This window comes from Pristiophorus japonicus, chromosome 18, assembly GCF_044704955.1.
Source record: "Pristiophorus japonicus isolate sPriJap1 chromosome 18, sPriJap1.hap1, whole genome shotgun sequence".
Classification (NCBI taxonomy): domain Eukaryota; kingdom Metazoa; phylum Chordata; class Chondrichthyes; family Pristiophoridae; genus Pristiophorus; species Pristiophorus japonicus.
In genome coordinates, this window is record NC_091994.1 from 97,116,052 (window position 1) to 97,139,746 (window position 23,695).

At 55.0% G+C, this 23,695-nt stretch overlaps 1 protein-coding gene across 1 annotated transcript in view; it reads left to right on the forward strand.

Annotated features, from left to right (window-relative positions):
• Positions 1–23,695, forward strand: part of camta1a (calmodulin binding transcription activator 1a) — a 1,521,665-nt gene that overhangs the window by 1,041,002 nt on the left and 456,968 nt on the right. The gene's annotated exons all lie outside the window — the stretch shown is intronic.

Consider the following 23,695-nt stretch of genomic DNA (forward strand, 5'->3'; position numbering starts at 1 on the left):
CGTGTGACTCAGTACCCCCGGCCAGTGTGACTCAGTGGCACCGGCCATTGTGACTCGGTATCGTCGGTCAGTGTGACACAGTACGTGGTCCGTATGACTCAGTACCCCTGGTCAGCTTGACTCATTACCCCTGGTCAGTGTGACTCAGTACCCCTGGTAAGTGTGACTCGTTAACCTCGGCCAGTGTGACTCAAATCCCCGGTCAATGTGACTCAGTACCCTCGGTCAGTGTGACTCAGTGCCCTGGTCAGTGTGACTCAGTACCCCCGGTCAGATTTACTCAGTACCCGTGGCCAGTGTGACTCAGTACCCCTGGCCACTGTCACTCAGTACCCCTGGTCAGTGTGACTCAATACCTCCCGGTTAGTGTGACTCAGTAACCCTGGTCAGTATGGCTCGGTAACCCATCAGTGTGATTCAGCACCCCCAGTCAGTGTGACTCATTACCCACGGCCAGTGTGACTCAGTACCCCCGGTCAGTGTGACTCAGTACACCCGGTCAGTGTAAATCACTGCCCCCGGCCAGTGTAACTCAATATCCCAGTCAGTATGACTCAGTACCCTAGGTCAGTGTGACTCAGTACTGCTGGTCACTGTGAATGAGTACCTCCGGTCAGTGCGACTCAGTACCCTCGGTCAGTGTGACTCACTACCCTTGGTCAGTGTGACTCAGTGCCCGTGGTCAGTGTGACTCAGTTCACCCGGTCTGTGTGACTCATTACCCTCGGTCAGTGAATCAGTACCTCCGGTCAGTGCTACTCAGTCCACTCGGTTAGTGTGACTCACTTCCCTCGGTCAGTGTGATTCCATACCCTCGGCTAGTGTGACTGAGTCGCCCCAGTCAGTGTGACTCTGTACCCCCGGCCAATGTGACACAGTACCCCTGGTCAACGCAAGTAAATACGCCGGTCAGTGAGATTCAGTCCCCCGGTCAGAATGAATCAGTACTCTTGGTCATTGTGACACAGGAACCCCGGTCAGTGCAACTCAGTACCCCTGGTCAATGTGTCTCAGTACCCTCGTTCAGTATGACCCAGTACCCCGCAGCCAGTGTGACTCAGTTCCCTCGGTCAGTGTGACCCAGTACCCGTAGTCAGCGTGACTCACTATCCCCGGTAGTGTGACTCACTATCCCCGGTCAGTGTGACTCAGTAAGTGGTCAGTGTGACTCAATACCCCCGGTCAATGCAAGTAAATACCCCCGGTCAATGTGACTCATTACCCCCTGATCAGGGTGACTCAGTACTCCCCGTCGTTGTTACTCAGTTCGTGGTCATTGTTGACCCAGTACCCCCCCGGTCTGTGTGACTCAGTACCACCAGTCAGTGTGACTCGGTATTGTCGGTCAGTGTGACACAGTACGTGGTCCGTATGACTCAGTACCCCTGGTCAGCTTGACTCATTACCCCCGGTCAGTGTGACTCAGTACCCCTGGTAAGTGTGACTCGTTACCCTCGGCCAGTGTGACTCAAATCCCCGGTCAATGTGACTCAGTACCCTCGGTCAGTGTGACTCAGTGCCCCGGTCAGTGTGACTCAGTTCCCTCGGTCAGTGTGACCCAATACCCCCGGTCAGTGTGTCTCAGTCCCCCCGGCCATTATGACTCAGCACCCGCAGTCAGTGTGACTCAGTAACCCCAGTCAGTGTGACTCAGTACCCCCGGCCAGTGTGACTCAGTGTCCCCGACCAGTGTGACTCAGTGCCTTGGTCAGTGTGACTCAGTACCCACGGTCAGTATGACCCACTACCCCAGGTCAGTGTGACTCCTTATCCTCAGCCAGCGTGACTCAGTACCCCCCGGCCAGTGTGACTCACTTCTTGCGGCCATTATGACTCAGCACCCGTAGTCAGTGTGACCCAGTACCCCCGGTCAGTGTGACTCAGTACCTCCGGTCAGTATGACTCAGTACCCATAGTCAGTGTCACTCAGTACCCCCAGTCAGTATGACTCAATACCCTCGGTCAGTCTGACTCACTACACCCGGTCAGTGTGACTCAGTATCCCTGGTCTGTGTGATTCGGTACCCGTTGTCAGTGTGACTCGGTACCCGTTGTCAGTGTGACTCATTAACCCTGGTCAGTGTGACTCAATATCCCCGGTTGTGTGACTCGGTAGCCCTGGTCAGTGTGACTCAGTCGCTGTGTTCAGTATGACTCAGTACCCCTAACCAGTGGAAGTCACTACCCCTGGTTCGTGTGACTCAAGATCTGCAAGATCCTACAAATCCAGTGGGAGGACTGGCACACCAACATTAACATCCTCGTCCAGGCTAACATCCCCAGCATTGAAGCACTGACTACACTCGATCAGCTCCGCTGGGCAGGCCACAGAGTTCGCATGCCAGACACGAGACTCCCGAAGCAAGTGCTCTACTCGGAGCTTCTTCATGGGAAACGAGCCAAAGGTGGGCAGCGGAAACGTAACAAGCACACCCTCAAAGTCTCCCTGATAAAGGATGACATCCCCACTGACACCTGGGTGTCCCTGGCCCAAGACCGCCCTCAGTGGAGGAAGTGCATCCGAGAGGGCGCTGAGCACCTCGGGTGTCAATGCCGAGAGCATGCGGAAATCAAATCCAGGCAGCGGAAAGAGCGTGCAGCAAACCAGTCCCACCCACCCCTTCCCTCAACGACTATCTGTCCTACCTGTGACAGACACTGTGGCTCTTGTATTGGACTGTTCAGCTACCAAAGAACTCACTTCAGGAGTGGAAGCAAGTCTTCCTCGATTCCGAGGGACTGCTTATGATGATTACTATCACTCAGTACCCCTGGTCAGTGTGACACAGTTCTCCCGGTCAGTCTATCTCTGTAGCTCCGGTCAGTGTGACTTAGTACCCACGGTCAGTCTGACTCAGCACCCCCCGGTCAGTGTGACTCAGTTCCCCCGGTCAGTGTGACTCAATTCCCTCGGTCATCGTGACTTCGTACCCCCGGTCAGTGTGACTCAGTAATCGTAGTCAGTGTGACTCATTACCCCCAGTCAGTGTGACTCAGTACCACCCGGCCTGGGTGACTCAGTACCCCCGGTCAGTGTGACTCAGTACCACCCGGCCTGGGTGACTCAGTATCCCCGCTCAGTGTGACTCATTACCCTTGGTCAGTGTGACTCAGTAGCCCCGATCAGTGTGACTCAGTTCCCTCAGTCACTGTGACTCCATACCCTCGGTCAGTATGACTCAGTACCCTCGGTCAGTGTGACTCATTACCCCTGGTCAGTGTTACTCAGTATTCCTGGTCAGTGTGACCCAGTACCCCGGGTCAGTTTGACTCTGTACCCATCTGTCCATGCGACTTAGTATCCCCGGTCTGTGTGACTCGGTATCCCCGGTCAGTGTGAATCTGTACACCCGGTCAGTGTGACTCAGTCCCCGAGGACAGTGTGACTCAGTACCTCTGGCCAGTGTAAGTCAGTAGCACCGGTTCCTGTGAATCAAGATCCGCAAGATCCTACAAATCCCCTGGGAGGACAGGCACACCAACATCAACGTCCTCGTCCAGGCTAACATCCCCCGCATTGAAGCACTGACCATACTCGATCAGCTCCGCTGGGCAGGCGAGAGTTCGGATGCCAGACACGAGACTCCCGAAGCAAGTGCTCTACTCGGAGCTCCTTCATGGCAAATAAGCCAAAGGTGGGCAGCGGAAATGTTATAAGCACACCCTCAAAGCCTCCCTGATAAAGGGCGACATCCCCACTGACACCTGGGTGTCCCTGGCCCAAGACCGCCCTCAGTGGAGGAAGTGCATCTGAGAGGGCGCTGAGCACCTCGGGTGTCAATGCTGAGAGCATGCGGAAATCAAACGCAGACAGCGGAAAGAGCATGCAGCAAACCAGTCCCACCCACCCCTTCCCTCAACGACTATCTGTCCTACCTGTGACAGACACTGTGGCTCTTGTATTGGACGGTTCAGTTACCAAAGAACTCACTTCAGGAGTGGAAGCAAGTCTTCCTCGATTCGGAGGGACTCCTTATGATGATTAGTATCCCGGGTCAGTGTGACACAGTACCCCTGGTCAGTGTGACACAGTTCTGCTGGTCAGTCTGACTCAGTAGCCCAGTCAGCGTGACTCACTACCCCCGGTCAGTGTGAATCAGTAGCCTTGGGCATTGTGACTCAGTACCTGTCGCCTATGTGACTCAGTACCCTTGATCATTGTGGCTCAATACGTGGTCAGTGTGACTCAATATCCCCGTTCGGTGTGACTCAGTACCCCCGATCAGTGTGACTCAGCACCTGTAGTCAGTGTGATTCAGTACCCCTGATCAGTGTGGCTCAGTACTGCGAATCAGTGTGACTCAGTACCCTTGGTCAGTATGACTCAATTTGTGGTCAGTGTGACTCAGTATCTCTAGTCATTGTGACTCAGTAGCCCCAGTTCAGTTTGACTCAGTACCCCCGCTCTGTTTGACTCAATACATTCGGTCAGTGTGACTCAGTACCCCTGATCAGTGTGACTCAGTACCCCTGATCAGTGTGGCTCAGTACTGCGAATCAGTGTGACTCAGTACCCTTGGTCAGTATGACTCAATTTGTGGTCAGTGTGACTCAGTACCTCTAGTCATTGTGACTCAGTAGCCCCAGTTCAGTTTGACTCAGTACCCCCGGTCTGTTTGACTCAATACATTCGGTCAGTGTGACTCAGTACCCTCGGTCAGTGTGGCTCAGTGCCCCCAGTCTGTGTGACACAGTACCCCCATTTAGTGTGACACAGTACCATGGATCAATGTGACTCAGTATGTGGTCAATGAAACTCAGTACCCCCAGTCAGTGTGACTCACTACCCCCGTTCAGAGTGACTCAGTACCCCGGTCAGTGTGGCTCAGTACCCCCCCTGCCGGTCAGTGTGACTCATTAGCCGCCGGTCAGTGTGACTCAGTACCTGTAGTCGGTGTCACTCAGTACCCCCCGGTCAGTATGACTCAGTATGTGGTCAGTGTGACTCAGTACCCTTGGTCAGTGTGACTCAGTACCCCCGGTCAGTGTGTCTCACTACACCCGGTTAGTGTAAATCAGTGCCCCCGGTCAGTGTAAATCAGTGCCCCCGGTCAGTGTGACTCAGTACCCTCGGTCAGTGTGACTCAGTACCCCTGGTCATTATGACTCATTACCACCGGCCAGTGTGACTCAGTACTGCTGGCCACTGTGAATGAGTACCTCCGGTCAGTGTGACTCAGTACACTCGGTCAGTGTGACTCACTACCCTTGGTCAGTATGACTCAGTGCCCGTGGTCAGTGTGACTCAGTTCCCCGGGTCAGTGTGACTCAGTACCCTTGGTCAGTGTGACTCAGTGAATCAGTACCTCCGGTCAGTGTGACTTAGTCCACTCGGTCAGTGCGACTCACTACCCTCGGTCAGTGTGACTCACTACCCTCGGTCAGTGTGATTCAATACCCTCGGCCAGTGTGACTCAGTCGCCCTTGTCAGTGTGACTCAGTACCCCCGGTCAGTGTGTCTCACTACACCCGGTTAGTGTAAATCAGTGCCCCCGGTCAGTGTGACTCAGTACCCTCGGTCAGTGTGACTCAGTACCCCTGGTCATTATGACTCATTACCACCGGCCAGTGTGACTCAGTACTGCTGGCCACTGTGAATGAGTACCTCCGGTCAGTGTGACTCAGTACACTCGGTCAGTGTGACTCACTACCCTTGGTCAGTATGACTCAGTGCCCGTGGTCAGTGTGACTCAGTTCCCCGGGTCAGTGTGACTCAGTACCCTTGGTCAGTGTGACTCAGTGAATCAGTACCTCCGGTCAGTGTGACTTAGTCCACTCGGTCAGTGCGACTCACTACCCTCGGTCAGTGTGACTCACTACCCTCGGTCAGTGTGATTCAATACCCTCGGCCAGTGTGACTCAGTCGCCCTTGTCAGTGTGACACAGTACCCCAAGTCAGTGTGACTCGGTACCACCCGGTCAGTGTGACCCAGTACCACCGGTTTGTGTGACCCAGTACTACCGGTCAGTGTGAGTCAGTACCTTCGGTCAGTATGACTCAGTACCCCTGGTCAATTAAATCAGTATCCAATGTTCCGTGTGACTCAGTAATCCGCAGCCAGTGTGACTCAATTCCCTCGGTCAGTGCGCTTCAGTACCCTCGCTCAGTGTGACTATGCCCCCGGCCAGTGTGACTCAGTACCCCCGGCCAGTGGGACCCAGTACCCCTGGTCAGAGTAACTCAGTACCCCCGGCCATTGTGAATCAGTACCTCCGGTCAGTGTGAATCAGTACCTCCGGTCAGTGTGACTCAGCACCCCCAGTCAGTGTGACTCAGTAACCCCGTCCAGTGTGACTTCGTATCCCCGGTCAGAGTGACTCAGTACCCTTGGTCAGTGTCACTCAGTGCCCCTGGTCAGTGTGACTTAGTACCACAGGTCAGTATGATATAGTGACCCCGTTCAGTGTGACTCAGTACAGCCAGCCAGCTTGACTCATTACCCCCGGCTAGGGTGACTCAGTACATGGTCGGTGTGACTCAGTTCCCTCGATCAGTGTGACCTAGTATCCCCAGTCAGTGTGACTCACTAACCCTGGTCAGTGTGACTCAGTACTCTTGGTCAGTGTAGATCAGTGCCCCCGGTCAGTGTGACTCGGTACCTTCGGCCAGTGTGACTCGGTACCCTCGGCCAGTGTGACTCAATATCCCCGTCAGTGTGACTCAGTCCCCTCGGTCAGTGTGACTCAGTACCCCCAGTAAGTGTGACACAGTACCCTGGGTCAGTGTGACTCAGTATGTGGTCAATGAAAATCAGTACCCCCGTTCAGCGTGAATCAGTACCCCCGGTCAGTGTGACTCACTACCCCCGGTCAGTGTGACTCAGTACCCCTGGTCACTGTGGCTCAGTACCACCCCCTGCCGGTCAGTGTGACTCATTAGCCGCCGGTCAGTGTGACTCAGAACCTGTAGTCAGTGTCACTCAGTACCCCCGGTCAGTATGACTCAGTATGTGGACAGTGTGACTCAGTACCCTCGATCAGTGTGACTCAGTGCCCGTGGTCAGTGTTACTCAGTTCCCCGGGTCAGTATGACTCAGTACCCTCGGTCAGTGTGACTCAGTGAATCAGTACCTCCGGTCAGTGCGACTCAGTCCACTCGGTCAGTGTGACTCACTACCCTCGGTCAGTGTGATTCAATACCCTCGGCCAGTGTGACTCAGTCGCCCCGGTCAGTGTGACACAGTACCCCAAGTCAGTGTGACTTGGTACCCTCCGGTCAGTGTGACCCAGTACCACCGGTTTGTGTGACCCAGTACTCCCGGTCAGTGTGAGTCAGTACCTCCGGTCAGTATGACTCAGTACCCCCGGTCAATTAAATCAGTACCCAATGTTCCGTGTGACTCAGTAACCCGCAGCAAGTGTGACTCAATTCCCTTGGTCAGTGCGCTGCAGTACCCTCGCTCAGTGTGACTCTGTGCCCCCGGCCAGTGTGACTCAGTACCCCCGGTCAGTGGGACCCAGTACCCCTGGTAAGAGTAACTCAGTACCCCCGGGCATTGTGAATTTGTACCTCCGGTCAGTGTGACTCAGCACTCCCTTTCTGTGTGACTCAGTAACCCCGTCCAGCGTGACTCAATATCCCCGGTCAGAGTGACTCAGTACCATTGGTCAGTGTGACTCAGTGCCCCTGGTCAGTGTGACTTAGTACCCCCGGGACAGTGTGACAGAGTGACCCTGGTCAGTGTGACTCAGTACACCCGGCCAGCGTGACTCAGTACGTGGTCGGTGTGACTCAGTTCCCTCGGTCAGTGTGACCTAGTATCCCCAGTCAGTGTGACTCAGTACCCCCGGTTAGCGTGACTCAGTACCCCCGGTCATTGTGACTCAGTACACCCGGTCAGTGTAAATCAGTGCCCCTGGTCAGTGTGACTCGGTACCCTCGGCCAGTGTGAATCAATATCCCCGGTCAGTGTCGCTCAGTACCCTCGGTCAGTGTGACTCAGTACCCCTGGTCAGTATGACTCATTACCCCCGGCCAGTGTGACTCAGTACTGCTGGTCACTGTGAATGAATACCTCCGGTCTGTGCGACTCAGTTCCCTCGGTCAGTGTGACTGACTACCCTTGCTCAGTGTGACTCATTTCCCCCAGTCAATGTGACCCAGTATCCCTAGTCAGTGTGACTCACTAACCCTGGTCAGTGTGACTCAGTGCCACTGGTCGGTATGACTCAGTACCCACGGTTAATGTGACTCGGTACCACCAGTCAGTTTGGCTCAGTACCCTCGGTCAGTGTGACTCAGTACCCCTGATTAGCGTGACTCAGAACTCCCGGTCCGTGTGACTCAGTACACCCGGTCAGTGTGAATCAGTGACCCGGTCAGTGTGACTCGGTACCCTCGGCCAGTGTGACTCAATATCCATGGTCAGTGTGACTCAGTACCCGTGGGCAATATGACTCAGTACCCCCCGGTCAGTATGACTCGGTAACCCATCAGTGTGATACAGCAACCCCAGTCAGTGTGATTCATTAGCCACGGACTGTGTGAATCAGTACCCCCGGTTGGCGTGACTCAGTACCCACGGTTAGTGTGACTCGGTACCACCAGTCAGTGTGGCTCAGTACCCTCGGTCAGTGTGACTCAGTACCCCCAGTTAGCGTGACTCAGTACACCCGGTCAGTGTGAATCAGTGACCCAGTCAGTGTGACTCGGTACCCTCGGCCAGTGTGACTCAATATCCCTGGTCAGTGTGACTCAGTACCCGTGGGCAATATGACTCAGTACCTCCTGGTCAGTATGACTCGGTAACCCATCAGTGTGATACAGCACCCCCAGTCAGTGTGATTCATTAGCCACGGACTGTGTGACTCAGTACCCCCGGTTGGCGTGACTCAGTACCCACGGTTAGTGTGACTCGGTACCACCAGTCAGTGTGGCTCAGTACCCTCGGTCAGTGTGACTCAGTACCCCCAGTTAGCGTGACTCAGTACACCCGGTCAGTGTGAATCAGTGACCCAGTCAGTGTGACTCGGTACCCTCGGCCAGTGTGACTCAATATTCCCGGTCAGTGTGACTCAGTACCCGTGGGCAATATGACTCGGTAACCCATCAGTGTGATACAGCACCCCCAGTCAGTGTGATTCATTAGCCACGGACTGTGTGACTCAGTACCCCCCGGTTGGCGTGACTCAGTACCCTTGGTCAGTGTGACTCAGTACCTGTATTCAGTGTGATTCAGTACCCCTGATCAGTGTGGCTCACTGCATGGTCAGTGTGACTCAGTTAACCTGGTTAGAGTGGCTCAGTACCCCTGGTCAGTGTGACATTGTACCCCGGTCAGTGTGACTCAGTACCCCTGGTCAGTGTGGCTCTGTATCCCCAGTCATGTGATTCACTGCTGCCCGTCAGTGTGACTCAGTATGGAGTCAATGTGACTCAGTACCCCCGGTCAGTGTGACTCAGTACTTCCAGTCAGTGTGAGTTAGTACCCCTGGCCAGTGTGACTCAGTACCGTCATTCACGGTGACTCTGTACCCCCGAGCAGTGTGACTCTGAACCCCCGAGCAGTGTGACTCTGTACCCCCGAGCAGTGTGACTCAGTATCCTTGGTCAGTGTGACTCAGTACCACCGGTCAGTGCGACTCTGTACCCCCAGTCAGTGTGACACAGTACCCTGGGTCAGTGTGACTCAGTACGTGGTAAATGAAACTCAGTACCCCCGTTCAGCGTGAATCAGTACCCCCGGTCAGTGTGACTCACTACCCCCGGTCAGTGTGACTCAGTAGCCGCCCCCCCCCCCCCCGCGCCAGTCAGTGTGACTCATTAGCCACCGGTCAGTGTGACTCAGTACCTGTAGTCGATGTCACTCAGTACCCCCGGTCAGTATGACTCAGTATGTGGTCAGTGTGACTCAGTACCCCGGTCAGCATAACTCAGTACCACCGGTCAGTGTGACTCAGTACGCCCGGGCAGTGTGACCCAGCACCCCATGCCAGTGTGACTCAGTACCCCAGGTCAGTGTGATGCAGTACCCCCGGTCAATGTGACCCAGTACCCTGGCTCAGTGTGTCTCACTACCCCCGGTCAGTGTGACTCAGTACCCTTCAGCATTGTGACTCAGTACCTGTCGTCAATGTGACTCAGTATCCCTGATCATTGTGGCTCACTATGTGGTCAGTGTGACTCAGTTAACCTGGTCAGTGTGACTCAGTACCCCTGGTCAGTGTGACTCAGTACCCCCGGTCAGTGTGGCCCAGTACTCCCAGTCAGTGTGAGTCAGTACCCCCTGGCCAGTGTGACTCAGTACTGTTGGTCATGGTAGTGTGACTCAGTACCTCCGGCCAGTGCGACTCTGTACCCCCAGACTGTGTGACCTAGTGCCCCCATGCAGTGTGACTCAGTAACCCCGGTCAGTATGACTCAATATGTGGTCAGTGTGCCTCAATATCCCCGGTCAGTGCGACTCAGTATCCCCGGTCAGTGTGACTCAGGTGCCCGTGATCAGCGTGACTCAGTAGCCCCGGTCAGTGTGACTCATTATGTAGTCAATGTGACTCAGTACCGTGTTCAGTGTGACTCAGCACCCTTGGTCAGTGTAACTCAGTACCCCTGGTCAGTGTGACTCAGTACACCTAGACATTGTGACACAGTACCCTCGGCCAGTGTGACTCAGTACCGCTGGTCAGTGTGACTCAATACCCCGGGCATTGTGACTCAGTACTTGTCGCCAATGTGACTCAGTACCCCTGATCAGTGTGGCTCACTACGTGGTCAGTGTGACTCACTACCCCCGTTCAGTGTGACTCATTACCTTCGGTCAGTTTGACTCAGTACCACCGGGCAGTGTGACTCAGTATCCCCGGGCAGTGTGACTCAGTACCCCGGTCACTGTGACTTAGTACCGCTGGTCAGTGTGACTCAATTGCCCCGAGCATTGTGACTCAGTACTTGTCGCCAATGTGCCTCAGTACCCCTGATCAGTGTGGCTCACTACGTGGTCAGTGTGACTCACTACCCGCAGTCAGTGTGACTCAGTGCCTGTAATCAGTGTGATTCAGGAGCTCCCGGTCAGTGTGACCAATAAACCCAGTCAGTACGATTCTGTACCCCCGGGCAGTGCGACCACGTACACCGGGTCAGTGTGACCCAGTACCCCTGGTCAGTGTGACTCACTACCCCCGGTCAGTGTGACTCAGTATCCCTGGTCAGTGTAACTTGGTATTATCGATCAGTGTGACTCAGTACCCCTGGTCAGTGTGACTCAGTATGCCCGGTCAGTGTGACTCAGTACCCCTGGTCAGTGTGACTCAGTATGTGGTCAGTGTGATTCAGTACCCCCAGTCAGTGCGACTCAGAACGTGGTCATTGTCACTCAGAACCTCCGGTCATTGTGACTCAGTACCCCCGGTCAGTGTGACTCAGTAAGGTCGGTCAGTGTGACTCAGTACCCCCAGACATTGCATCACATTGCCCCCGGGCAGTGTGACCCAGTACCCCCGGACAGTGTGACTCAGTACCCCTGGTCAGTGTGACTCACTACCCCTTGTTAGTGTGACTCAGTACCTGTCGTCAGTGTGACTCAGTAATCCTGATCAGTGCGACTCAGTATTCCTGATCAGTGCGGCTCAGTATATGGTCAGTGTGACTCATACCGCCGGGCAATGTAACTCACTACCCCCGGTCAGTGTGACTCAGTACCCCTGGTCAGTGTGACTCTGTATCCCCAGTCAGTGTGACTCACTCTGCCCGTCAGTGTGACTCAGTATGTAGTCAATGTGACTCAGTAGCACCCGGTCAGTGTGATCAGTAACCCAGGTCAGTGTGATTCAGTACTCCCAGTCAGTGTGAGTCATTACTGACTCGACAGTGTGACTCAGTACCGCCGGTCAGTGTGACTCTGTACCCCCGGGCAGCATGACCGAGTACCCCCAGTCAGTTTGACGCAGTACCCCCAGTCAATGTGACTCAGCAACCCCGGTCAGTGTGACTCAGTACACCCGGTCAGTGTGACTCACTACCCCCGGTCTGTGCGACTCACTACGTGGTCAGTGTGACTCAGTACCCTGGTTCAGTGTGACTCAGTATTCCCGAGCAGTGCGACTCAGTACTCCCCGGTCACAGTGACTCAATACCCTCGGTCGGTGTGACTCAGTAGCCCTGGTCAGTGTGACTCACGATCCCCGGTCAATGTGTCTCAGTAGACCCCGGTCCGTGCAACTCAGTACCCCCAGTCAGTGTGACTCAGTACCCCCGGTCAGTGTGACTCAGTACCACTGGTCACTGTGACTCAATACCCCGGTCAGTGTGACTCAGTATATGGTCAGTGTGACTCTGTACCCCTGGTCGCTGTGACTCAGTACCCCTGGTCCCTGTTAATCAGTAACCCCGGTCAGTGTGACTCAGTAAGGTCGGCCAGTGTCACTCAGTACCCCCGGACATTGCGTCACAGTACCCCCGAGCAGTGTGACTCAGTACCCGCGGTCAGTGCGGCCCAGTACCTCTGGTCAGTGTGAGTCAGTACCCCCGGTCAGTGTGAGTCAGTACCCCCATCAGTGTGACTCTGTACCCCTGAGCATTGTGAGTCATTACCCGCAGTAATTGTGACTCAGTATCCCTGGTCCATGTCACTCAGTACCCCCGGTCCTGCGACTCAGTATCCCCGGCTAGTGTGACTCACTCATCCCTGCCAGTGTGTCCCAGTACCCGTAGTCAGTGTATCTCAGTACCCCTGGTCAGTGCGACTCAGAAAGTGGTCAGTGTCACTCAGTACCCACGGACATTGTGACACAGTATCCTCGGTCAGTGTGACTCAGTACCCCCGGTCAGTGTGACTCAGTAAGGTCGGTCAGTGTGACTCAGTACCTCTGGTCAGTGTGACGCAGTATCCCCAGTCAGTGCGACTCAGTATGTGGTCAGTGTGACTCAGTACCCCGGGTCAGCGTGACTCAGTACTCCCAGTCCGTGTGACTCAGTACATGGTCAGTGTGCCTCAGTACACCTGGTCAGTGTGACTCAGTAACCTCGGCCAGTGTGACTCAGTACCTGTGGTCAGTGTCACTCAGTACCCCTGGTCAGTTTGACTCATTACCCCACGGTCAGTATGACTCAGTACCCCAGGTCAGTGTTACTCACTACGCCCCGTCAGTGTGACTCAGTGCCTCGAGTCAGTGTCACTCAGTACCACCGCACAGTGTGACCAAGTACTCCAGGCCAGTGTGACTCAGTACCCCAGGCCAGTGTGACTCAGTAACCCCGGTCAGTGTGACTCAGTACTCCTGGTCAGTGTGACTCAGTACCCTCGGTCAGTGTGACCAGTAACCCCGGTCAGTGTGACCAGTAACCCCGGTCAGTGTGACTCAGTACCTGTGGTCAGTGTGACTCAGTACCCCCGGACAGTGTGACTCAGTACCCCCGGTTAGCGTCACTCAGTACCCCCTGTCAGTGTGACTCAGTACACCCGGTTAGTGTAAATCAGTGCCCCCGGTCAGTGTGACTCGGTACCCTCGGCCAGTGTGACTCAATATCCCCGGTCTGTGACTCAGAACCCTCGGTCAGTGTGACTCAGTACCCCTGGTCATTATGACTCATTACCACCGGCCAGTGTGACTCAGTAGTGCAGGTCACTGTGAATGAGTACCTCTGGTCAGTGCGACTCAGTACACTCGGTCAGTGTGACTCACTACCTTGGTCAGTGTGACTCAGTGCCCGTGGTCAGTGTGACTCAGTTCCCCGGGTCAGTGTGACTCAGTACCCTCGGTCAGTGTGACTCAGTGAATCAGTACCTCCGGGCAGTGCGACTCAGTCCACTCGGTCAGTGTGACTCACTACCCTCGGCCAGTGTGACTCAGTCGCCCCGTTCAGTGTGACACAGTACCCCAAGTCAGTGTGACTCGGTACCCCCCGGTCAGTGTGACCCAGTACCACCGGTTTGTGTGACCCAGTACTCCCGGTCAGTGTGATTCAGTACCCCCGATCAATTAAATCAGTACCCAATGTTCCGTGTGACTCAGTAACCCGTAGCCAGTGTGACTCAATTCCCTCGGTCAGTGCGCTTCAGTATCCTCGCACAGTGTGACTCTGTGCCCCCGGCCAGTGTGACTCAGTACCCCCGGTCAGTGTGACCCAGTACCCCTGGTCAGAGTGACTCAGTACCCTTGGTCAGTGTGACTCAGTAACCCCGTCCAGTGTGACTCCGTATCCCCGGTCAGAGTGACTCAGTACCCTTGGTCAGTGTGACTCAGTGCCCCTGGTCAGTGTGACTTAGTACCCCTGGTCAGAGTGACCCCGGTCAGTGTGACTCAGTACACCCGGCCAGCGTGACTCATTACCCCCGGCTAGGGTGACTCAGTACGTGGTCGGTGTGACTCAGTTCCCTCGGTCAGTGTGACCTACTATCCCCAGTCAGTGTGACTCAGTACCCCCGGTTAGCGTGACTCAGTACCCCCGGCCACTGTGACTCAGTACACCCGGTCAGTGTAAATCAGTGCCCCTGGTCAGTGTGACTCCGTACCCTCGGCCAGTGTGACTCAATATCCCCGTCAGTGTGACTCAGTACCCTCGGTCAGTGTGACTCAGTACCCCCGGTCAGTGTGACTCAGTACCCCCGGTCTGTGTGACACAGTACCCCCAATTAGTGTGACACAGTACCCTGGGTCAGTGTGACTCAGTATGTGGCCAATGAAACTCAGTACCCCCGTTCAGCGTGAATCAGTACCCCCGGTCAGTGTGACTCACTACCGTCGGTCAGTGTGACTCAGTACCCCTGGTCAGTGTGGCTCAGTACCCCCCCCGCCGGTCAGTGTGACTCATTAGCCACCGGTCAGTGTGACTCAGTACCTGTAGTCGGTGTCAGTGCCCCCGGTCAGTATGACTCAGTATGTGCTCAGTGTGACTCAGTACCCTCGGTCAGTGTGACTTAGTACCCCCCCCGCCCAGTGTGACTCAGTACCCCCGGTCAGTGTGACCCAGTACCCTTGCTCAGTGTATCTCACTACCCCCGGTCAGTGTGACTCAGGACCCCCGGTCATTGCGACCCGGCAACCCGATCAGTGTGGCTCTGTACCTCTGGTCAGTGTGACTCAGTACACCCGGTTAGTGTAAATCAGTGCCCCCGGTCAGTGTGACTCGGTACCCTCGGCCAGTTTGACTCAATATCCCCGGTCAGTGTGACTAGGTACCCTCGGTCAGTGTGACTCAGTACCCCTGGTCATTAAGACTCATTACCACCGGCCAGTGTGCCTCAGTACTGCTGGTCACTGTGAATGAGTACCTCTGGTCAGTGCGACCCAATACACTCGGTCAGTGTGACTCACTACCCTTGGTCAGTGTGACTCAGTGCCCGTGGTCAGTGTGACTCAGTACCTCCGGTCAGTACGACTCAGTCCACTCGGTCAGTGTGACTCACTACCCTCGGTCAGTGTGATTCAATACCCTCGGCCAGTGTGACTCAGTCGCCCCGGTTTGTGTGACCCAGTACTCCCAGTCAATGTGAGTCAGTACCTCCGGTCATTATGACTCAGTACCCCCGGTCAATTAAATCAGTACCCAATGTTCCGTGTGACTCAGTAACCCGCAGCCAGTGTGACTCAATTCCCTCGGTCAGTGCGCTGCAGTACTCTCGCTCAGTGTGACTCTGTGCCCCCGGCCAGTGTGACTCAGTACCCCCGGTCAGTGGGACCCAGTACCCCTGGTCAGAGTAACTCAGTACTCCCGGCCATTGTGAATCAGTACCTCCGGTCAGTGTGACTCAGCACCCCCAGTCAGTGTGACTTAGTATCCCCGGCTAGGGTGACTCAGTACGTGGTCGGTGTGACTCAGTTCCCTCGGTCAGTGTGACTTAGTATCCCCAGTCAGTGTGACTCAGTTCCCCCGGTTAACGTGACTCAGTACCCCCGGTCACTGTGACTCAGTACACCTGGTCAATGTAAATCAGTGCCCCTGGTCAGTGTGACTCGGTACCCTCGGCCAATGTGACTCAATATCCCCGGTCAGTGTCTCTCAGTACCCTCGGTCAGTGTGACTCAGTACCACTGGTCAGTATGACTCATTACCCCCAGCCAGTGTGACTCAGTACTGCTGGTCACTGTGAATGAGTACCTCCGGTCTGTGCAACTCAGTCCCCTCGGTCAGTGTGACTCATTTCCCCCGGTCAGTGAGACCCAGCATCCCCAGTCAGTGTGACTCACTAACCCTGGTCGCTGTGACTCAGTACTGTCGGTCAGTGTGACTCAGTGCCACTGGTCAGTATGACATTAAAGTCCCGGTCAGTGTGACTCAGTACACCCGGCCAGTGTGACTCAGTACCCACGGTTAGTGTGACTCGGTACCACCAGTCAGTGTGACTCAGTACCCTCGGTCAGTGTGACTCAGTACCCAGTTAGCGTGACTCAGAACTCCCGGTCCGTGTGACTCAGTACACCCGGTCAGTGTGAATTAGTGTCCCGGTCAGTGTGACTCGGTACCCTCGGCCAGTGTGACTCAATATCCCCGGTCAGTGTGGCTCTGTATCCCCAGTCAGTGTGATTCACTGCTGCCCGTCAGTCTGACTCAGTACGGAGTCATCCGTACCCCCGGTCAGTGTGACTCAGTACCGTCGGTCACGGTGACTCTGTACCCCCGAGCAGTGTGACTCAGTACCACCGGTCAGTGCGACTCTGTACCCCCGGGCTGTGTGACCTCGTACCCCCAGTCAGTGTGACTCAGTAACCCCGGTCAGTATGACTCAATATGTGGTCAGTGTGCCTCAGTATCCCCGGTCAGTGCGACTCAGTATCCCCGGTCAGTGTGACCCAGTACCCCTGGTCAGTGTGACTCTGTATCCCACTGCCAGTGTGACCCAGTATCCCCGGTCCGTGTGACTCAGTAACCCTGGTCAATGTGAATCAGTACCACCGGTCAGTGTGGCTCAGTACGTGTTCTATGTCACCCAGTACCACCGGTCAGTGTGACCCAGTATCCCCGGTCAGTGTGACTCAGTACCCCAGTTCAGTGTGACTCAGTACCCACGGTCAGTGTGACTCTGTACACCCGGTAAGTGTGACTCAGTATCCCCCCCCCCCCCTGCCCCCGGTCAATATGACTCAATATGTGTTCAGTGTGACTCAGTACAACCGGTCAATGTGAATCAGTACCCCGGTCAGTGTGACTCAGTACCCCTGTTCAGTGTGACTCAGTACCCTGGTAAGTGTGACTCAGTGTCGCCGGTCAGTGGGACTCAGTACCCCTGGTCAGTGTGACTCTGGATCCCGCTGCCAGTGTGACCCAGTATCCCTGGTCAGTGTGACTCAGTACCCCTGTTCAGTGTGACTCAGTACCCCCGGTCAGTGTGACTCAGTACCCGTAGTCAGTGTGACTCAGTACCCCTGTTCCTTGTGACTCAGTACCCCGGTAAGTGTGACTCAGTACCCCCGGTCAGTATGACTCAGTACCCCGGTCACTGTGGCTCAATACCACCGGTCAGTGTGACTCAGTACCCACGGTCAGTGTGACCTAGTACCCACGGTCAGTGTGACTCTGTACACCCGGTCAGTATGACTCCGTACACCTGGTCAGTGTGATTAATGTCGCAAGTCAGTGTGAGCCAGTACCCACGGACAGTGTGACTCCGTACCCACATACAGTGTGGTGCAGTACCCCCGGTCAGTGTGACTCAGTACCCTCGGTCAGTGCGACTCAGAACAGCCGGTCAATGTGACTCTGTATCGCGCTGCCAGTGTGACTCAGTATCCCCAGCCAGTGTGACTGAGTAACCCCCGTGCAGTGTGACCTCGTACCCACAGTCAGTGTGACTCAGTATCCCCGGTCAATGTGACTCAGTACCTCGGTCAGTGTGACTCACCACCCCAGGTCAGTGTGTCTCAGTACCCGTAGTCAGTGTGACTCAGTACCCCTGGTCAGTGTGACTCAGTACCCCCGGTCAGTGTGACTCAGTACACTCGGTCAGTGTGTCTCTATACACCCGGTCAGTGTGGCTCAGTATCCCTGGTCAGGGTGACCCAGTACTTGTAGTCAGTGTTACGCAGTACCCTGGCTTACTACCCCCGTTCAGTGTGACTCTGTACCCACGGACAGTGTGACTCAGTACCCCTGGACAGTGTGACTCAGTACCCCCAGTCAGTGTGGCTCAATAAGTGGTTAGTGTGACTCAGTACCCCCGGTCAGTTTGACTCAGTACCCCCGATCAGTGTGACTCACTACCCCTGTCAATGCGACTCACTACCCCCGGTCAGTGTGACTCACTACCCCCGGTCAGTTTGACTCTATATGCCCGGACTTTGTGACTCAATACCCCTCTGGCCAGTGTGACCCAGTATCCCCGGTCAGTGTGACTCAGTACCACCGGTCAGTGTGGCTCAGAACGTGGTCTGTGTCACTCAGTACCCCCGGTCAGTTTGACTTAGTACCCCTGGTCAGTGCGACTCAGTACCCCCGGTCAGTGTGACTCTATATCCCGCTGCCAGTGCGACCCAGTATCCCCGGTCAGTGCAAACCAGTATCCCCAGTCCGTGCGAACCCAGTACCCTCGTTCAGTGTGACTCAGTACCCCCGTGCAGTGTGATTCAATATTCCCGGTCAGTGTGACTCAGTACCGCCGGTCAGTGTGACTCTGTATCGAGCTGCCAGTGTGACCCAGTATTCCCAGCCAGTGTGACTTAGTAACCCCGTGCAGTGTGAATCAATATTCCCGGTCAGTGCGACCCAGTACCCCCAGGCAGTGTGACTCAGTACCCCGGTCAGTGTGACTCAGTATCCCCGAGCAGTGTGACTCAGTACCCTCGGTCAGTGTGACTCAATGCCATCGGTCAGTGTGACTCAATGCCATTGGTCAGTGTGACTCAGTACCCCCGGTCAGTGTGACTCAATATCCTCGGTCAGTGTGACGCAATACCATCGGTCAGGTGACTCAGTACCCCTGGTCAATGTCACTCAGTAACCCCGATCAGTGTGACTCAGTATCCTCGATCAGTGTGACTCATTACCCCCGGTCAGTGTGACTCAGTACCCTTGGTCAGTGTGACTCAATCCCCCGGCCAGTGTGACTCAGTACCCCCCAACCAGTGTGACTCAGCAGCCCCCGGTCAGTATGACTCAGTATCTGGTCAGTGTGACTCAGTATCCTCGGTCAGTGTGACTCAATACCATCGGTCAGTGTGACTCAGCATCCCCGATCTGTGTGACTCAGTAACCCTGGTCAGTGAGACTCAGTATCCCTGGTCAGTGCGACTCAGTACCCCACGTCAGTGCGACTCAGTACCCCCGGTCAGTGTAACTCAATATCCTCGGTCAGTGTGACGCAATACCATCGGTCAGGTGACTCAGTACCCCTGGTCAATGTCACTCAGTAACCCCGATCAGTGTGACTCAGTATCCTCGGTCAGTGTGACTCATTACACCCGGTCAGTGTGACTCAGTACCCTTGGTCAGTGTGACTCAATCCCCCGGCCAGTGTGACTCAGTACCCCCCAACCAGTGTGACTCAGCAGCCCCCGGTCAGTATGACTCAGTATCTGGTCAGTGTGACTCAGTATCCTCGGTCAGTGTGACTCAATACCATCGGTCAGTATGACTCAGCATCCCCGATCTGTGTGACTCAGTAACCCTGGTCAGTGAGACTCAGTATCCCTGGTCAGTGCGACTCAGTACCCCACGTCAGTGCGACTCAGTACTCCCGGTCAGTGTGACTCAGTACCGCCGGTCAATGTGACTCAAGATGCTCGGTCAGTGTGCCTCAGTACCATCGGTCAGTGTGACTCATTAACCCCGGTCAGTGTCACTCAGCATCCCCGATCAGTGTCACTCAGTAACCCTGGTCAGTGAGACTCAGTATCCCCGGTCAGTGTGACTCAGTACCCCCGGTCAGTGTGACTCAGTACCGCCGGTCAGTGTGACTCAAGATGCTCGGTCAGTGTGCCTCAGTACCACAGGTCAGTGCGATTCAGTACCCCTAGTCAGTGTGACTCATTACCCCTGGTCAGTGCGACTCAGTATCCCCGGCCATTGTGACTCTGTGCCCCCAATCAGTGTAACTTATTATGTGGTCAGTGTGACTCAGTACTACTGTTCAGTGTGACTCAGTACCCCCGGTCAGTGCGACTCAGTATCCCCGGCCAGTGCGACTTAGTACCCCCGGTCAACGTGACCCTGCAACCCCAGTCAGTGTGACTCATGTGTTGCCAGTCAGCGTGACTCATTACCCCCAGTCAGTGTGACTCGGTACCCCGGGCCAGTGTGAATCAATACCCGTGGTCAGAGTGACTCAGTACCCATGGTCAGTGTGACTCAGTACCCCAGGTCAGTGTGACTCAGTACCACCAGTCAATGTGACTCAATACCCTCGGTCAGTGTGACTCAATAACCCCGGTCAGTGTGGCTCTGTGCATGGTCAGTGTCACTCAGTACCGCTGGTCACTGTGTCACAGTACCCCCAGTCAGTATGACTCAGTATGTGTTCAGTGTGACTGAGTACCCATGGTCAGTGTGACTCAGTACCACCAGTCAATGTGACTCAATACCCTCGGTCAGTGTGACTCAATAACCCCGGTCAGTGTGGCTCTGTGCATGGTCAGTGTCACTCAGTACCGCTGGTCACTGTGTCACAGTACCCCCAGTCAGTATGACTCAGTATGTGTTCGGTGTGACTGAGTACCCATGGTCAGTGTGACCCAGTACCCCACAGACAATGTGACTCAATACCCACGGTCAGTGTGACTCGGTACCCCCGGTCAGTGTGAATCAATACCCGTGGTCAGAGTGACTCAGTACCCATGGTCAGTGTGGCTCAGTACCAGGTCAGTGTGACTCAGTACCACCGGTCAATGTAACTCAATACCCTCGGTCAGTGTGACTCAATAACCCCGGTCAGTGTGGCTCTGTGCGTAGTCAGTGTCACTCAGTACCGCTGGTCACTGTGTCACAGTACCCCCGGTCAGTATGACTCAGTATGTGTTCAGTGTGACTGAGTACCCGTGGTCAGTGTGACCCAGTACCCCACAGACAGTGTGACTCAATACCCACGGTCAGTGTGACTCAGTACCCCCGGTCAGTGTGACTCTGTATGTGGTCAGTGTGATTCAGTGTCCCCGGTCAGTGTGACTCAGTACCCCCGGTCAGTGTGACTCAGTAACCCTGGTCAGTGCAACTTAGTACCCCTCTGTCGGCGTGACTCAGTAGCCACCGGCCAGTGTGACTCAGTATGTGGTCAGTGTGGCTCAGTACCTGCAGTCAGTGTGACTCAGTACCCCTGGTCATTATTACTCATTATGTGATCAGTGTGAGTCAGTACCCTCGGTCAGTGTGACTGAATATACTCGGTCAGTGTGACTCAGTACCCCGGTCAGTGTGACTCGGTACCCCTGGTCAGTCTGACTCAGTGTCGCCAGTCACTGGGACTCAGTACCCCCACTCAGTGTCACTCTGTCCCCTGGTCAGTATGACCCAGCACCCCAAGTTAGTCTGATTCAGAAACCCCGGTCAGTGTGACTCATTACACCCGATCAGTGTGACTCAGTACCCCCGGTCAGTGTGACTCAGTACTCCCCGGTCAGTGTGACTCAGTACTCCTGGTCAGTGTGACTCAGTACCCCTGGTCAGTGTGACTCGGTACCCCGGTCAGTGTGACTTTGTACTCATAGACAGTATGACTCAGTACCCCCTGTCAGTGTGACTCAGTACTCCTGGCCAGTGTGACTCAGTACCCCTGGTCAGTGTGACTCGGTACCCCGGTCAGTGTGACTTTGTACTCATAGACAGTATGACTCAGTACCCCCTGTCAGTGTGACTCAGTACTCCTGGCCAGTGTGACTCAGTACCACCCGGCCAGCGTGACTAAGTAAGCCCGTTCAATGTGACTCAGTACCCTTGGTCAGTGTGACTCAGTCTCCCCGGTCAGTATGACTCAGTATGTGGTCAGTATGAATCAGTACCCTTGGTCAATGTGACTCAATGCCATCGGTCAGTGTGACTCAGTACACCCGGTCAGTGTGACTCAGCAACTCCCGGCCAGTGTGACTCAGCAACTCCCGGCCAGTGTGACTCAGCAGCCCCCGGTCAGTATGACTCAGTATCTGGTCAGTGTGAGTCAGTACCCTCCTTCACAGTGACTGAATACACTCGGTCAGTGTGATTTAATACCACCGGTCAGTGTAACTCAGTATCTCCGTTCAGTGTGGTTCAGTACCTGCAGTCAGTGTGACTCAGTACCCCTGGTCATTATTACTCAGTATGTGATCAGTGTGAGTCAGTACCCTTGGTCAGGAGTGACTGAATACACTCGGTAAGTATGACTCAGTACCCCCGGTCAGCGTGATTCTGTAACCCCAGTCAGTGTGACTCAGTAACCCCGGTCAGTGTGACTCAGTACCCTCGGTCAGTGTGACTCAGTACCCACAGTCAGTGTGACTCAGCAGCCCCCGGTCAGTATGACTCAGTATCTGGTCAGTGTGACTCAGTATCCTCGGTCAGTGTGACTCAATACCATCGGTCAGTGTGACTCAGTAATCCCGGTCAGTGTCACTCAGCATCCCCGATCAGTGTGACTCAGTACCCCCGATCAGTGTTACTCAGTACCCCCGGTCAGTGTGACTCAGTACCGCAGGTCAGTGTGACTCAAGATGCTCGGTCAGTGTGCCTCAGTACCCCTGGTCAGTGTGACTCACTGTTGCCGGCCAGTAGCTCTCAGTACCCCAGGTCAGTGCGATTCAGTAACCCTCGTCAGTGTGACTCATTACCCCCTTGTCAGTGTCACTCAGTACCCCTGCTCGGTGTGACACAGTACCCCCGGTCAGTTTGACTCAGTACACCCCAGCCAGTGTGACTCTGTACCCCCAATCAGTGTAACTCATTATGTGGTCAGTGTGAATCAGTACCCCGGTCAGTGTGACTCAGTACCCCGGGTCAGTGCGACTCAGTATCCCCGGTCAGTGCGACTTAGTACCCCCGGTCAATATGACCCTGTACCCCCGGTCAGTGTGACTCATGTGTTGCCAGTCAGCGTGACTCAGTACCCCTCAGTCAGTGTGACTCGGTACCCCCGGTCAGTGTGACTCGGTACCCCAGGTCAGTGTGAATCAGTACCCGTGGTCAGTGTGACTCAGTACCACCAGTCAGTGTGACTCAATACCCTCAGTCAGTGTGACTCAATAACCCCGGTCAGTGTGGCTCTGTGCATGGTCAGTGACACTCAGTACCGCTGGTCACTGTGTCACAGTACCCCCGGTCATTATGTCTCAATATGTGTTCAGTGTGACTGAGTACCCGTGGTCAGTGTGACTCAGTACCCCACAGACGGTGTGACTCAGTACCCCCGGTCAGTGTGACTCTGTATGTGGTCAGTGTGACTCTGTACTCTCGGTCAGTGTGACTCAGTCTCCCAGCCAGTGTGACTCAGTAGCCTCTGGCCAGTGTGACTCAGCAGCCCCCGGTCAGTATGACTCAGTATCTGGTCAGTGTGACTCAGTATCCTCGGTCAGTGTGACTCAATACCATCGGTCAGTGTGACTCAGTACCCTTGGTCAGTGTGACTCAATCCCGCTGGTCAGTATGACTTAGTATGTAGTCAGTATGAATCAGTACCCTCGGTCAGTGTGACTCAATGCCATCGGTCAGTGTGACTCAGTATCCCGGTCAGTATGACCCGGTACCCCCGGTTAGTCTGACTCATAAACCCCGGTCAGCATGACTCAGTACCCTGGGTCAGTGTGACTCGGTACCCCTGGTCAGTGTGACTCCGTATCCCCGGTCAGTATGACTCAGTATCCC